The 15961-nt window shown below is 42.1% G+C and overlaps 1 long non-coding RNA gene across 1 annotated transcript; it reads right to left on the bottom strand.

Annotated features, from left to right (window-relative positions):
- Positions 1–7870: 7870 nt before the first annotated feature.
- LOC140595674 (uncharacterized) lies at positions 7871–15852 on the bottom strand. The gene is made up of 2 exons (XR_011997473.1): positions 13762–15852; positions 7871–13435 (listed from the first exon to the last, which is right to left on the bottom strand). It is a non-coding gene; the product is annotated as an uncharacterized lncRNA (long non-coding RNA).
- Between the last annotated feature and the right edge of the window lie 109 nt (positions 15853–15961).

The raw sequence follows: 15961 nt of genomic DNA, 5'->3' as shown, positions 1-15961 counted from the left end.
ACTGGGTCTTGATAACATCAAGATTGATGTGATCTCAGCTGTCATTCTTGAACTGCTATAAGATTGGACATACATAGCAACAAAGCATCAATTAAAAATGGTATAGAAAAGATTATTACACTCGAGCAGGTCAGGAGGAAGTGGCATGGATAGCTAGCTCAGCTCTCGAGCCTCATGAAGAGGCCGTCAGAGGGGGAAAAAAACGTGTACCTAGTTTTAAAATGGATCTGCACAGTATGTTAGCATCAGGTGGAAGTGGACTGCTGTACTGTCACCATTGTATTCAGGAGTCACTCTGAAGGAAAATGGTGAAAGTCAACTCTCTCGGTGGGGAGAACTTTGGGCAGCACATTTGGATGTCCATTTTGCCTGAAGAAGTCATGGCCCAAAGTACAAACAACTTCTGACTCATGAGTAGTAGCTCATTATTATGCCTGCTACCCAGAGACTTGGAAAGAATAATACTGGAATATTGCTAACAAGGAAATCTATGGAGGAGGTATATGGATGAACCTCCCAAAACTGGCCAATAGTAAAAGGATTTTTGCTTCTCATATGAACACTCATCAAAAGGCATTCACTGCAGAGAAGGCTTTCAATATAACCAGGTGGATGACCCATTTTATGGATGTTGATGAGCTCCTTTGTTAAGCCACCTCTGTCTTTGTTGAATGGCCCTGTGTACTTGCAGCCATGCAACAGGGATAAGGGTATCCATGGGCTCAAGAATGTGACTTCCCTCTCCAAGACAGAAAGCTCAGCTTGCCCACAGCAGAGGCCAATGTTGAGCCCCTGTTACGATTCTTTGGGGGCAGCAGGGACATGTTGATTATGTTGGACCTCTTCCATTATAGAAGAGCAGAGCTTTGTCCTCACTAAAATAGGTACTTTTTTCTCTTTCCCTATCCAAAATGGTTCTGCCAGCAACACCATTTGTGGACTTAATGGAATGTCCTTGATTCCATGATTCATTGTCATGATATCCTAACAAGCTGCTGCTGCTCACCAAAGATCTCATTTGACAGCAAGAGAAATGGGCTCACATTCTTAGATTTCACTAATCTTATCAAATACCCCATCATCTGAGAACAACTTACATGGTAGATTGTTGGAACGACCTACTGAAATCATAACTACAGCACTACCTGTAGGATAACACGGCTGTGAGACCAAGTGCTGTCCTACAGAATGGAATAATACATGCTTTGAGCCAGTGACCAACAGATGGTGCTATTTCTCCTATAGGCAAAATACCCAGGGTTCAGAAACCTAATGAATGACCCACTGACAAAATTTACTTTTCCTTCTCCACCAATCTTAGACTCTTCTAGTTTAAAAGTCTTAGTTCCTGTCTTAGTCTAGGTTCTTGTCCTAAGACAGGTCTTTGGGTGCAGATAGTTTGGGCAATGATCCCAGTAAGCACAAATGAAAAAGAGAGGAAAGTGAGCCAGAAAAGGGGAAAAAAGCCAATAAATGTGTGACAATGAGTAGATGAGCACTGAGTCTCACCAAGAACCCTCTGAAAAACAGTGTGGAACAAGCTTCAGAATTGTCCTTTACGGAGATGGGAAAGCAAAGGTATATACCCATCAGCTCCAATTCACAGAACATTCTTTCATGTTTCTGGGCTATACTCCCCTTTGGCAGAGTGTCAGAGAAAGCCCACCAGAAGAGACAAAAGAAGGGAAAGCTGTCAGATGGACTGGTTGGATATGGAGAGAGACATCTACCTCAGTCAGCTACAGTCCCAAGGGAGGTGCGCTTTCAAGAGTACACAATAACAACCCAAGTAAATGAGAAATAGAAACTATCACCTGATTCTTTTGGGGCCTTCATGCCACTGAATCATAGCCAATAGAGAGGCTGTAATACTGGATGGAGTGGTAAGTCCAATTAACAATGAGGGCAGAGAGGACCCTATCTGGTATCCAGGGGAAACACTGGGGCAACTCTGTTTTCCATCTCCAACAGGAAAGTTTAAAGGAAAAACCCAAAAAAGGCAAAAACCAATAAAGGCAAGACCAGTAGGACTCAGATTCTTCAGGAATGAAGTTTTGGTCATTACCCAGGTGAAAAACCACAAACAAAGCACTGACTAAGGACGACAGAGCATGGAATGAGTAGTGAGAGAAGGACGTGATAAATATCAACTCTGCCCTTAGACCAGTTATAGGAATAACAGCTATGCATATTTTTGTTTTGTATATATTAATATTAACCAGTTTTTTCCTTTTTCCCCCCCTCTTCTTAGACTATTTTGCACAAAGAAGGTCAATGGTATTTAACTTTGTCCATTAGTTCATATGTAACCAGACCATAAGAAATGGTTTATTGGGAAGACTGAATTCCCTAGAAATCTTGGACTTTAAAATGGCAATGATGGCTTATCTCACCCATGTCCAGGAGATGACGAGGGCATCTTCATGTGTGTGAAGCAAAGCTGCATCCTGTTAGGAAGAAGCATGATACTGTGATAAAGGGGGTAAATATTTTGAATAGCAAGCGGTGTAGACTGTGACACTTATTTGCCTATTTGCTCTTGGTCCATTCCCTGATCTTCCCCTGCTCTGCTCTGACTCTAGGGGAACTACATTTTCTGGCATCCCTTAGCAAGTGGCTTCCAGGTAGCTTTGGCCCGTAGAAGGGAATAGTGGAGGGTAAAAGGAGGGAACAATCAGGGTATTGTGCTCTCTCACTCCTTCTTAGGCAACATGTCCATTAATGGCTGTGTGTCCTCCATGTCTCCAGCTCTCTCCAAACAATTTAGAAGGTGGGAGAGGCCAGCTATCCCTGGAGTTTCTGAAGGGAGTGAGGCCCTGCCAACACCTTCTTTTCAGCCCAAACTGAATTGAGACTTCTGACTTCCAAAACTGTAAGGAAGTTAAAAAATGTTGTTTTAAGCCCCTAAGATTATCATAATTTATCACAGTAGCTGTAGGAAACTAATAAACCAACATTCCTTTGTGTACTTTTATGTATCTGCACTTGACGGTGTTCTCTAATTTAATCCTCCTAACAATCCTAGGAGATAGGTATTGTAAATATGAGGAAATCAAGATATAGGGAAACTAAGGAACTTGCTCCAGGTGTCACAGTAAGAGACGAATGTAGCCAGGGCCACTTGACTATAAAGTCCATGCTCTTTCCACAATGTCACACAGATCTCATCTCTCTGGGCTTTGATTTCTCCATTCTCCTTCCACTGCACTAATCCTGAAAGTTCCAGGGGTGCCTGGAAAATGAGTTAGTATGTTACTACCTCTCTCCAGAGAGAGGAAGGTCTAAGTTGGTCACGTGGCTGCCATTTTCTTGCGCAGAAAACTGCTCAGAGGATCGGTGACTCTGGAGCAGTCAACCAAGGGGTACCTCATTCTGTTCCCTGGGAATACTAAATGTAATTTTCTAAATTTTATCTCATGGAGAAGAGGTGCTACTACCTCCATCCAAGAAAAGCATCTTGGCATCAGAAAGGAGTTGAGGTTTGTACACTGGTGTCTAGCTACAGCAACTTAATGAATGGGGAAGCCATTGTGGTGCATCCCGGGGATCGACTCAGCCTCCATGAGGAATCTTCCTGCATTGCAAAGCCTGGGTAGCTGAGAACTACCTTTTCCAGACTCCTTTGCAACTAGGTTTCTGAATGTGAACTAGTTTCTGATGATGGGATAAACTCATGAAATATAATGCGTAGAAGTGAGATAAAGTTTAAAGCCACTCCTTTAGCCTCTATACTATCAAGAAAACTTCTGAAAATGTGAATTTTTTCTCCACCTGGATCCCCGCAGCCATTTTCCAGAGTTCTGAGTACCAAGAAGCAGTGAAGTCATCCATGGTGGCAGTGGCAGCAGCTTCTTGATTACAGTTTCCAGATCCCTGGACCAAAGCTATGGAGGTATGTCTTAAATAATTCAAATGATAACCTTGAAACGTCGCTGATAGTCCAGTTCTGTATTTTTCTGGGAATAATTTCTAGTGGTCCAGCCTAGATCTTGCTCTCTTAGACCTTACATGCATCAATTTCTGACACTAAGTTTCTTCCTGTAAAAATTACCTAGAATGATTCTACTTTGTGCATTGAAACTTGAAAGATAAAACTTTTTTTTAAATTTTTTTTTTAAGATTTTATTTATTCATTCATGATAGACATAGAGAGAGGCAGAGACACAGGCTGAGGGAGAAGCAGGCTCCATGCCGGGAGCCCGACGTGGGACTCGATCCCGGGACTCCAGGATGGCGCCCTGGGCCAAAGGCAGGCACTAAACCGCTGAGCCACCCAGGGATCCCGAAAGATTAAACTTTCAACTGAAGTAGCAAATATGACAAATCAACTCAGACCAAATTTAGAGTTGCCACTTAAGTGTAGAAATCCAAAAAACAAGTAAAAAATAATAATATAAAAAGTGTAGAAATCTAGTTGTTCAACAAATATTTATGAGCATCTACTATAGGTTAGAAACTCTGCTAGTCAGTGAAGAAACACCAGTGAAAAAGAGACATAGCTACACTTTTACATGGCTTAATTCAGGTTGGAGAGGCAGACACATAACCAGGAATAGATTGTTATAAATACTCTGGTAGGTAGAGTACCCTGTATCACAAGGATACATAAGAGGAAGTGATATCTCAGACTTTGAGTTAATCAGAGTTCACAGAACCTAACATGGATTCTTTTAAAAAGAAAATAAATGTTTGAATTTGAATATACATATGGAATATTATATCAGTGTTACATTTTCTGGTTTAAATAATTGTATGGGCATGCCTGGGTGGCTCACCAGTTGAGTGTCTGCTTTCAGCTCAGGACATGATCACAGGGTCTGGGATCGAGTCCCACATCAGGCTCCCTGCAGGGAGCCTGCTTCTTCCTCTGCCCGTGTCTCTGCCTCTCTCTCTCTCTCTCTCTCTCTCTCTCTCTCTCTCTCTCTGTGTGTCTCTCATGAATAAATATTTTAAAAAATAAATAAAATAAAAAATAATTGTATGGTGTTTTTATATAATCGAACATCCATGTCTTAGAAAATACACACTGAAGTATTTAGGGATACAGAGGAATGTTTACAACTTACTCTCAGATGAATCAGAAAAAAATATGTGCGTGTGTGTGTGTATTTGTGTATGTGTGTGTTGAAAAACAGTTAAGGAACTGGGCACCTGAGTGGCTTAGTTAAGTGTCTGACTCTTGATCTCAGCTCAGGTCTTAATCTCAGGGTTGTAAATTCAAGCCCTGCATTTGAGCCCTAAAAAAAAAAAAAAAAAAAAGTTAACGAATTCCCATATTACCTTCATTTAAATTTACGGATTGTTTACTCTTTGCTCCATTTGCTTTACCCTTCTTCCCCAAGCTTGCTCTCTTTTTCCTTCCTCCCTCCTCCTAAGGTCATATGGTTCCTTAACAATTCTTGGCAATTTTGCTCTTAAGTATGAAATTTTATAAAAATCAAACTTTGTAAACCAAAAACCATGATAGAGAAGCTGTTTCCAGAACTGCCGAGAGGGTAAGAGAACATGTTTCAGGCTCAGTGCTACCCAGCCAGGAACATATCCAAAATTCACACCCTGGAATTTGTCATTGAAGGTACCACTGCTGCCTAAGGACCTGGATCATTCTGTAATGTTGCTGTTGTCTAGTAGTTCCCTGCAGTCCTTCTGTGGCTCACTCTTGATATAGAGCATTGGGCAATTGTATCTGGTTAGTGGTAGGTCCTGGATCCTGTACTTACACTCCAACTGTAAGGAAGGTAAGAAAGTGAGTATTTGCCAGTTTTAGCTTCTAAAGTGAGAGGCAGACTTTAAGGTGGGGAATTCTCCAATCATCAAGAAGAAAACAGATGCTAGTTGAAAAGGATGATGATATTCACTAGAGTTCACTTCTTTGCTGTCCAATAGTAACATGAAGTCTTCTTCCCATATTTAATACTGACAGAAGAAAAAATTAAAATGTGCTCACTCCCTTCTTAAAAGGATGATAACCTCCCATTGGTAGCTGAATCCAGCTTGAATCTCTGTGTGGTACTCAGTCCTCTTGTGGTCCTATCATGATCCTGTCTCAGAATTCTGTAACCCATGAGTGAAACTGCAAAGCTAACCACCCACCAGCATGCCCTGAAAGAAAGGGATGGAAAAGAAAAGAAAACTAGTTTAAAATATATGCATAGCAGAACAAGTGAGAAAATTAGGCAGATTCTATAACCTTTATTTCTGCAAATAGTTACAAAGCTTTAATTGATATTTCTAGCCTCCATCCTCTAGCACCCATTTCATGTCCTCTTGTCCAGAGCAACAACTCCAGCTAGTCCAGCATCATTACCTGTTTGAATAACTCAAACCTTCATTCCCAAGCGATCTGAATCCTTGATATTTTGCCCACCTAAGATTGTTGGAGTCTTCCATTAACTTTTCCACTGGACATGGCAGTACTAAGAGTGACCCCAAGATCCGTAAGTCCTAGCCATAGTCCTTTAAGCCTCTACTGTTTATCAGTGACACTCTCTCCTCTTGATTGTGAGGATCAATCAACCCAGCCAGCACCTTTTTTGGCTTGTCTTCCTAGTGACATGGAGAACTTAAGGCATCCAGGTGGCAGTCTTAACTTCTAATTCAGGAGAACCAGTGTGTCTCCTGGCAGAAGCATTTCTCTCATGCATACCAAGATCTCTAAACTAGCCCATTGAGGATCATGGGGATGGAAACAAAACATTTTCTAGTTTGCATTATGTGTGAAAAGTACACTTCCCACTTCCATCTTGGAACCTATACTTTTGCAATGGGGAAAAAATAAGACTGTATCTTGGTTGCTGACTTAGAGCAAGCAACCTTAACCTTGGAGAATCTGCTAGCATTATTACTGAGTTTTCAATAGAAATCATACCTCTCTATAAGACCACTTGTTTCTGAGTGATGGAATAAATAAATATAACCAGTGAATCTCATAGATATCAGTTCATTGCTTTAACTCTTTCATCAAAGAGAGTTTTCTTTGTCAGAAGCGATATTACATGGGATAACATGATGGTGTATAAGATATTTAAGGACTATGGATGGTGGTATGGTCTGAGGCATGGTAAGCAGGCATATTGAATGGTACCATCAGACAGCAATTACCCATATATATCCCATTTCAATTCTAGGCATCCTACTTCCCAAACAATGCCTTAATTTTCACATAAGAAAAACTGTGTGTTAATAGGTGCCTAAATTCAGCAATTAAAATATTAATCTGGTTTTCAGCCATCTACAGGTATAGGAAGCCAGCAGATGGTTTTCAGTCCACACCTCCAGTCATCGTCACTGCTCAACACAATTCAATAAAGGATCACATAGGCTAGTGTGTTGGGTTTTGTTTGTTTTTTTTTTGTTGTTGTTGTTGTTTTTTTTTGATCAATAGCTACTACCATAAAGATGAGAAGATCTGGTTGAAGAAAAATGTGTACAAAACAAATGACGGATTTAGTACAAGTACTGGAAAGCAAAATTTTAAAAGAAAAAGTAAATGACTGGAAATAATTTCTCAGTTGAATTTTTCTCTAACCAAAAGAGGATTCAAAATGCTGTATTTCAGTTCCTGAATACAGATCATAACAATAGATCACCTGCACCAACTAGCTACTAATCCAATGCTTCTCATGCACTTCATTGAAGAGCACTTCATTGTTTTCATCAGGTGATCATCTAGCTTGTGTTTGAAAATCTAAGATGACAGGAAATTCAACCTAACCTGAGACCACTCTAGCAGCTACAAAGCTCTCCCTGTGGTAAATTGAATTTCTTGTTACTGTAATTTACTACCTTGAAACTAATTTCACATCTTTAAGTCTTTCATATTTCATCGTTAATGAGGTTTCTACACACACACACACACACACACACACAATTTTCCATATAGAAAGTGAGTCAAAGTTTATTAAAATGCTTTAAGAGGACATAGTTATGGAGCAGCCCCGGTAGCTCAGCGGTTTGGTGCCGCCTTCAGTTCAGGGCATGATCCTGGAGACCCAGGAGCAAGTCCCACGTCAGGCTCCCTGCATGGAGCCTGCTTCTCCCTCTGCCTGTGTCTCTGCCTCTCTCTCTCTCTCTGTATCTCTCATAAATAAATAAAATCTTAAAAAAAAAAAAGACATAATTATGTATGCCAAGATATGCCATGATTCAATTTTAATTTTTTTTTTTTTTTATGACAGTTGAAGTCTAGGAATTGCCTCCTACAATAACTTAGGGTCATGTGGTCTTCCCAGCTATTAAAAATCCATTGGATGAATGACTGCTTTCTTACTTGGGAGAAAGAATTGGGTTCCTGTAGTTTATTTGGCAGAGATTTTAAGTAAGATTTCCTAGAAACAACCTAAAATGGTTACTTGTTTGCATGTGACTTATTGGAGTGGAATCAGAAGAGACAGGGAGTGGAGGGAGGAAAGGATAGGCAAGGAACTACGCAAGAATGGGGTTCCAGGTGAAATCTAGTTTCAGCTTCATCCTACAAGAAACTAGGGAGTATAAAGTACACTGCAGACCTGTCTTGCCTTGAAGCAAGGGAGTAGAACTTCTGTACATTTGCCCCAATCAATTATTGGTCACAGTTCATGAAATGGGAGGTTGGTAGAACTTCCAGGAATCTCTAGCCCCAGAGGCTTCAAACATACAAGAGAAATCCTCCAGAGAAAGTTGCAGGCATGGCCCATTATTCCCAGCTGTGGCAACTAGGGTGGTGGACATAACAACCAAAGTGGGAAAAGGGATCTCAGACTCAGCAATGTCTGCCACAGTCTACCTCTTGCAGTGTTCAGATCCATGTGCTTTATACATTGGGTTCATTCTATCCTATCACGGCTTCTCCAGGATTCTGGTCAATTACAACTTCTGGCAAAAATGTAAGGAAGGAGGGTGTGGGAGAGGAGCTATAGCCTCTGCTGCTGTAGCTGGACCCAAGGCCGTCGGTGATATTCAGCATCTCTCTACTCCACCTTCCAATCTAGAGTCTCCTCATCCAAGTTATCCTTCTGCTGGTCTAGGTGCCTTATCTGGTAGGATGATTCAATCCTCATCTGTGAGGAGCCTGAGCTCCTGACTACCATGCCCTTATCAGATATAGTTCCATTTATAGTTAAAATTACATGAGAGGGGAGCCTGGGTGACTCAGTGGTTGAGCGTCTGCCTTTGGCTCAGGTCATGATCCCGGGGTCCTGGGGTCAAGTCCCACACTGGGATCCCTGCAGGGAGCCTGCTTCTCCCTCTGCCTATGTCTCTGCCTTTCTCTCTGTGTCTCTCATGAATAAAATAAAATCTTAAAAAAAAAAAAAAAACTGCCATGAGAGTCTCAAGAGACTCCTTAGTGGATCACTCAAGTACCAAACATTTCTTTTCTTTAAAAAAAAAAATAGGGTAGCCCCAGTGGCACAGCGGTTTAGCGCCGCCTGCAGCCCAGGGAGTGATCCTGGAGCCCTGGGATCGAGTCCCACATCCTCCATTGGAGCCCGCTTCTCCCTCTGCCTGTGTCTCTGCCTCTCTCTCTCTCTGTCTCTATGAATAAATAAATAAATAAATAAATAAATAAATAAATAAATAAATAAATAAATAATCTTAAAAAAAATAAAAACAAAAAAAAAAGATTTACTTATTTTTATCTAAGAGAGAGTACATAAGTGTGGGGAGGGGAAGAGGGAGAGAATCTCAAACAGACTCCCTACTGAGATCAGAGCCTGATGCAGGGTTCAATCTCAAGACCCTGAGATCATGACCCAAGGCTAAATCAAGAGTCATACATTTAAACAACTGAGCCACCCAAGTGCCCTGCAAGTCCCAACACTTTTTGCCGGTCCCCACTGTGCAGCAGCATACCTGTCTCCTCATGATTATCCAAGTCAATTTCCTTCACAAGGTGGTAACCCCTTTCTACTGGTACAAAGAACCCAAAGTGGCAAAGTGGTAGTCATGGTATTAAGTTCAGTGGGACTTTTTGTTCCCTGGTAGAAGTATCCTCTTTCTGGAAGGCAGGTATACAGCCATAGGACCTAAAGTTACAGAGACAAAAAAACAAATTCTTCCAACAGCTTTCTGACATTGGTGGTGAGTGGGGCTTCTCCTACTTCTATTCTCTGGTTCTCGGACCCATGTACTCTGTTGACTGGGGACATAGCACTATATAATGATTGCTGGTTTAAGGAATAAAGAAACGTAGAGACCTATCCTCACAAAATATCATCCTAGCGAGATACTCATTCTTTACCAAGGCACAGTAGCATACCTAGAGATGCTTTTTAAATGATTAAAAGAGTTTATAGAGAAATAACCAGAAGAGATTATGAAACATCTCACAGTCACTGATAAAACAAGCCAAGTATCAGTACAGATATAAAAGATCCATACTCTGCAATGAAAAAATGTTACCTATTTATACATAAAAAATTGATATACATGGGCAGCCCAGGTGGCTCAGAAGTTTAGCGCCACCTTCAGCCCAGGGTGTGATGCTGGAGACCCGGGATCGAGTCCCACGTTGGGCTCCTTGCATGGAACCCGCTTCTCCCTCTGCCTGTGTCTGTGCCTCTCTCTCTCTTTCTGTGTTTCTCATGAATAAATAAATAAAATCTTAAAAAAAAAGAAAATTGATACACAATTTTTAATATACATAGAAAATTGTAATCAACAACTTCAGAATACAGGGGTTTTTTTTGTTTTTGTTTTTGTTTTTTTGCCCAGTGCACACATGCAGAATTCTTTAGAAGACACAGGAGGCAGGAGTCTAAGATCTGGCCTCTGTACTAGAATAAATAACAGATACAATCATGCCTGTCTTGCCCTTCTGTGTTCCAATTCCACTCTCCTATTGAGTGCTGGGGGAAGAGGGTTGTTTAGTCAGAGCATGAGATCCTTTTACTTTGGGAACTATGAGTAAAATATAGGAGCCATATTTTGGAGGAGACTCAAAGGTCTAATTTATTACACTCGATTCCAAAATAGGTTACACGTTCCTAGAGGTGAGATGGCTCTAGATGAAGCAGCATTTTGGGGGGGGGGGGGGAGGCGGGGGGAGGAAGACATGCTACAAGAAAACGAGAAGACAAGGAAAAGCATATCAGGCAAAAGTTTGATACACAGAAATGACACCGAGAAATTCCTGAGATGGAATGTGGATATCTGGTGAGGAATTTTAGCTTGTCCCCAGAACTTATAAGACATTCCAGGCTATGTTCCTCTGTTTTCTTAAGCTGTTTCATAGATAGTAGTAGCTTCCTTGTATCTTATTTTTGTATAAGGCATATCTTGTCTGCAAAAATATATGTAACACATATGGAAAAAACTCTGGAAAATTAAACATCAATGCTAATAGCAGTTATTTATAAGTGGGATCTGTGATCTTTTTTCTTTTTGCTTATTTGTATATACTGACTGGCCTAAAATAAACAAGCATACATTATATTTATAATTCCTTTGTTTCTGCACATCACAGTACAAACCTTTTTTTTTTTTTTTTTTTTTTTTTGACAGAACCCAACCTCAAAAGCCCACAGACCTTAGTTTGGTCTTGAATCCAAAAATCTGAAGCCTAAATCACTTGCAAGTCCCAGAACACCATCTTGCGATGGAGTTGCAATCATAGCAACTGTGTTTTCTGTTAGTTGGATCTGAGAACATGTAAGGCTTGAAAGCATGGTGTGACTATAAAGCAATCTTGAGTTTTCACCCTACAAACACCCAAAACTTATACATTCAGGAAGTATTGTCTTTCAAAGAAGCCACTCTGCTCACATCAGTTCTGGAGTTCCTCTGATAAAATTGTCTTCAGAGCTGAGTTAGTAATGCCGAAAGAAAATCAATTTCATTATAATTCACAAAAACTCCTTAGTCTACAGTCTTACTCCTCCTTTTGCTCCTTGTCTCACTTCCTTCTTTAGCTAAGTTTTATCCCTCCCTTCTTTGTACTCTTTATTTTTACTGCTATTGTGTTTGACTAAGACTTCAAGGACCTATTGCTGAAAACCTGGGGAAGAGTGTGGGAAAGGTTCTGAGGCTTATAAAGACTGGGATCTGGGGGGGAGGGGGGAGTGGAAGGGAGTAGACAGGTGGATTGTGAAGCCCAAAGGTAAGGTGACATTATAATTTATCACCCTATTCTGGAATACTTTTTTTTTTAATTTTATTTATTTATGATAGTCACAGAGAGAGAGAGAGGCAGAGGGAGAAGCGGGCTCCATGCACCGGGAGCCCGATGTGGGATTCGATCCCGGGTCTCCAGGATCGCGCCCTGGGCCAAAGGCAGGCGCCAAACCGCTGCGCCACCCAAGGATCCCCTCTGGAATACTTTTGAGTGAAAGGTGACATGATTAACAATTACGCCAGGTCAACCAGGATATGCACTTAACCCTATGGATTTAGGGAGCAAGTCAGGAAAGGCAACTGACTCATATCTGTCCACTTGGTCCACTTTTAGGGCCAGCAATGGGTGTAACTGGCCTGAGGCCATAAATGTGAATTGCCGGATATAGAAAATGGCTTCTATTTGAGGATAGAGCTGTCATTACATTTGATCATTGGGACAGATTCATGTTTAATTTAAGGAACTCTCATTTGGTAAGAAAGTTACATTGAATTTCTTGGAATTACTCCTTATACGTTATTAAGATTTTATGACCACTTACACACTTGTGGATACTCCTTACAAATGAAAATATTTTCTAGGTATTATAACAGTCCCACTCACCGGCCTATTTTCTGTCACCGTTGAGGACTCCATTATAACCCCGGGATTTTCACATCTCCTTTCCTCAAAAGGCTAATAAAAGATTAAACAACCAACAAAATCCCTCTAATTGTGTGATCATCCAGTCAGCTGTTCCTTCATTCACTGCCCTATAGTCTGTTCCTTTGTCTTGCGTTTCCCAACTTTGGAAAAGCTACAAACTTATTGAGTTTGTTGGCTTTTCCACGTCAGCTGTTTATTGGGCCAAATCTCACTCATTCCCATGGGAATTGGCCTATAACACAAGTGCCCACACCATATATGTTAAGCACTGCTTCATTCTTTAAGCCGCTGTTCATCCATAACACACATTTTACCCAACTCAAAAGAAATCGATACACTGTCTCTTTTAGATAGTTTCCAAACTAACTCTCCTATCCTACATACTTCTAAAAGAATGTCAGTTCAGCAGAATAAATTCCACAAAAATTTATTGAGCTCCTCTTACTAGTCGGAGCACTAGTGAAATACAGGCGCAATCACACATTTCCTGACCTCGAGGCTCCCACGTCCTTGTAGTAGGTGTCAACAGAGTCACAGTAGATTGTGCTAAATGCTGTAGCAGAGGAACATATGCACAATGGTGGAACAGTGATAAAACAGAGAGACCTAGGAGATCAAAAGTGTTGGTAGGCAGGGAGTTAGAAAAGGCCTCCTTTAGGAAATATTTGTGTTGAGTCTGGAAGGTTGAGTAGGAATTTTCTAGGGAGAAAGAAAAATAAAAAAATTTGAGCCCCTTCTATGGATCAGATACATAGATTATTTAATAGTCTCTATACACAAAACTTACCAGTTTTTTATTATTCAAGTTTTTAGTGTCAAGAAAAAAAAAAGATGAAGCCATTTGTTCAAGGTTTCATAATGAGTGGCCTATGGAGACTGATTCAAACTCTGTATGTTTGATTCCAAGATAGTGCGTGCTCTTTCCATTGTACCATACTGCCTTCCAGCAGGGCAGAAGGGCATATGATTAGTAATTTTTAATGCTGTATGATGCATTATAAAGTTTAAGGACAGGCAAAACTTACCTATGATGAGAAGGTCAGAAGAGTGACTACATTTAGCAGAGATGATATCTAGGGAACAGGAAGGGGATTTTTTGGGGTGCTGGGCAGGTTTCACAGGTGTCTATACATCTAAAAATTCATTGAGCTGTACACATAAGAGTTGTGCACTTTACTATCAATTATACCTCAAAATATAAATAAAAACCAATTTGTTATGTGCTATGCCTTTTATAGGTCAAGAAAGCTGATCTCTGGATCCTTATAATCCCCTTTTTTGACGAACAGTCTGCTTATTTTAGATACTTATTTTTCCCTGAATAAAATGGATTAATCATAGGTAATGACAGTGCATCAATCTTGCCTCTCGAGTATAGTCTTTATTATAATCTGCTTCCTCACATTCCTCACTGCTGAGGTCATAAAACTGGATTTTAAGAGATGAAGAGTTGCTTTGACACTTCTACAGGGGGTGCCACATGATCCTTTTGAGATTCTGATGAAAGGGAAAACCATAGACCTCTTCTCCTGAAATGTACATACGCACACTTTGTACAAGATTTTGAGATTACCACAACACTAAGGACCCACCTAGCCCCCCTAGGATCTCAAATTCAGATCCTCGGAGCTAGCCCAAACCTTTTCCCACAGAGGAGGCCCAAGGAGGGAGAGCCGCCTGTGTAGGTGCAGAGAGGAGACAACCCAAGGCTTCCGAGGTTCATACACTTAGGCTCTTCGCCCCACTGCCTCTGCAGGTATCATAGGTTTCCTTTGCCCTAAAACCTCCATGCGTGGAGACTCTGAGATCCCAGGAACTTCCGTAATACCTTGTATCCCACCTTTTGTAACTGGAATCACATCAGAAGCTAGTCAAAGTTTACCTTGTACTTCCTGGAGAACAATAGGTACAAAGCGTAGCTGGGGACATTCGTCTTTTTCTCACAGACTGCCTCAAAACCCGGAAGTGAGGTTAAAATTAAAATGTCCCAGTGAGGGCAGCCCCGGTGGCTTAGCGGTTTGGTGCCACCCTCAGCCTGGGGTGTGATTCTGGAGACCCAGGATCGAGTTCCACATCGGGCTCCCTGCGTGGAGCCTGCTTCTCCCTCTGTCTGTGTCTCTGCCTCTCTCTCTCTCTCTCTGTGTCTCTCATGAATAAATAAATAAAACCTTAAATAAATACACTCAGGGGGGCACTAGGCAGGATGAGCACTGGGTGTTATGCTATATGTTGGCAAATTAAATTCCAATTTTTTTTTTAAATTCTCAAATAAATAAATGTCCCAGCGAAAAAATTTTTCTTTCTTTTTTTGTTTTTTTTTTTTTTGTCTTTTGTTTGTTTTAGCGAAATCAGGTCTAAGGCACGGCCTACATTTAGGCTCTGAAATTCAAGGCTTTGCTTGGCATTTGCTCTTTCTAACAACTGAAAAGATCCCGTTTGAACTTCACTGCGCTCTGAAAAACCTTTCAATGGTCTCTGACCAAAAAAAAAAACAATGAAAATTCCCACCCGGACCCGGGAAATCTGTCCGATTTGTGGCCGCCTCGGTCTGTCAGTCTGGAAGAGGATTCCTACTTGCAATCCAAACAGAGGCTCTGCGGCGGCCGGGAAGGCCCCGCTCCCGTGTGGAAGGCCTGACGGAAACGCGCTCAGGCTGCGGCCCGGGCCCGGCGACCCCTCAGTGGGAAGCGCCGTAGGCCGTTTTCCTTCACGACGGTCGGGCGTCATCTCGTTACCGCCGATTTTACACAGGGAGCAAACGGGTTTTCCAAGGTCAAGTAACTTGGTCAAGGTCACAGAACTCAAGTCACGAAACTGAGCATCAGGAACAAGTGTACTTCGGGAGCTGGCTCGGTCCGTCCGAGCGGGCAAAGCGCGTACCTGGGAGACCGGGAAGGGCGTCCCGCACGCGCCTCCTCGGGGCGAACGCGGTTCTTGGGACCGCGGGTTTCCCACCCAAACCTGCAGCCCTTCTCAGTGACGAAGGCGGATGGACACCTGGGCGGGGCAGGGACGTCCCGGCCACACTGCTGCTGACGGGAAGACAGGGCGGGAGGACCGCGCGCAGCAGTGCCACGGCCGCAGCCCGGGTCTCGGCTCCCGGCAGTCCCCGCCAGCCCCACCGCGGTCCGCCCCCGGCATCGGGCTGCCCAATCAGCGGCGCGGACTTGCTCCCCGCCCCCTCACCTCGGCCCGCCCCCGACGTCGGGCTGCCCAATCAGCAGC

This window comes from Vulpes vulpes, chromosome 15 (genome assembly GCF_048418805.1).
Source record: "Vulpes vulpes isolate BD-2025 chromosome 15, VulVul3, whole genome shotgun sequence".
NCBI classification, from domain to species: domain Eukaryota; kingdom Metazoa; phylum Chordata; class Mammalia; order Carnivora; family Canidae; genus Vulpes; species Vulpes vulpes.
This window is presented reverse-complemented; position numbering and strand designations above follow the sequence as displayed.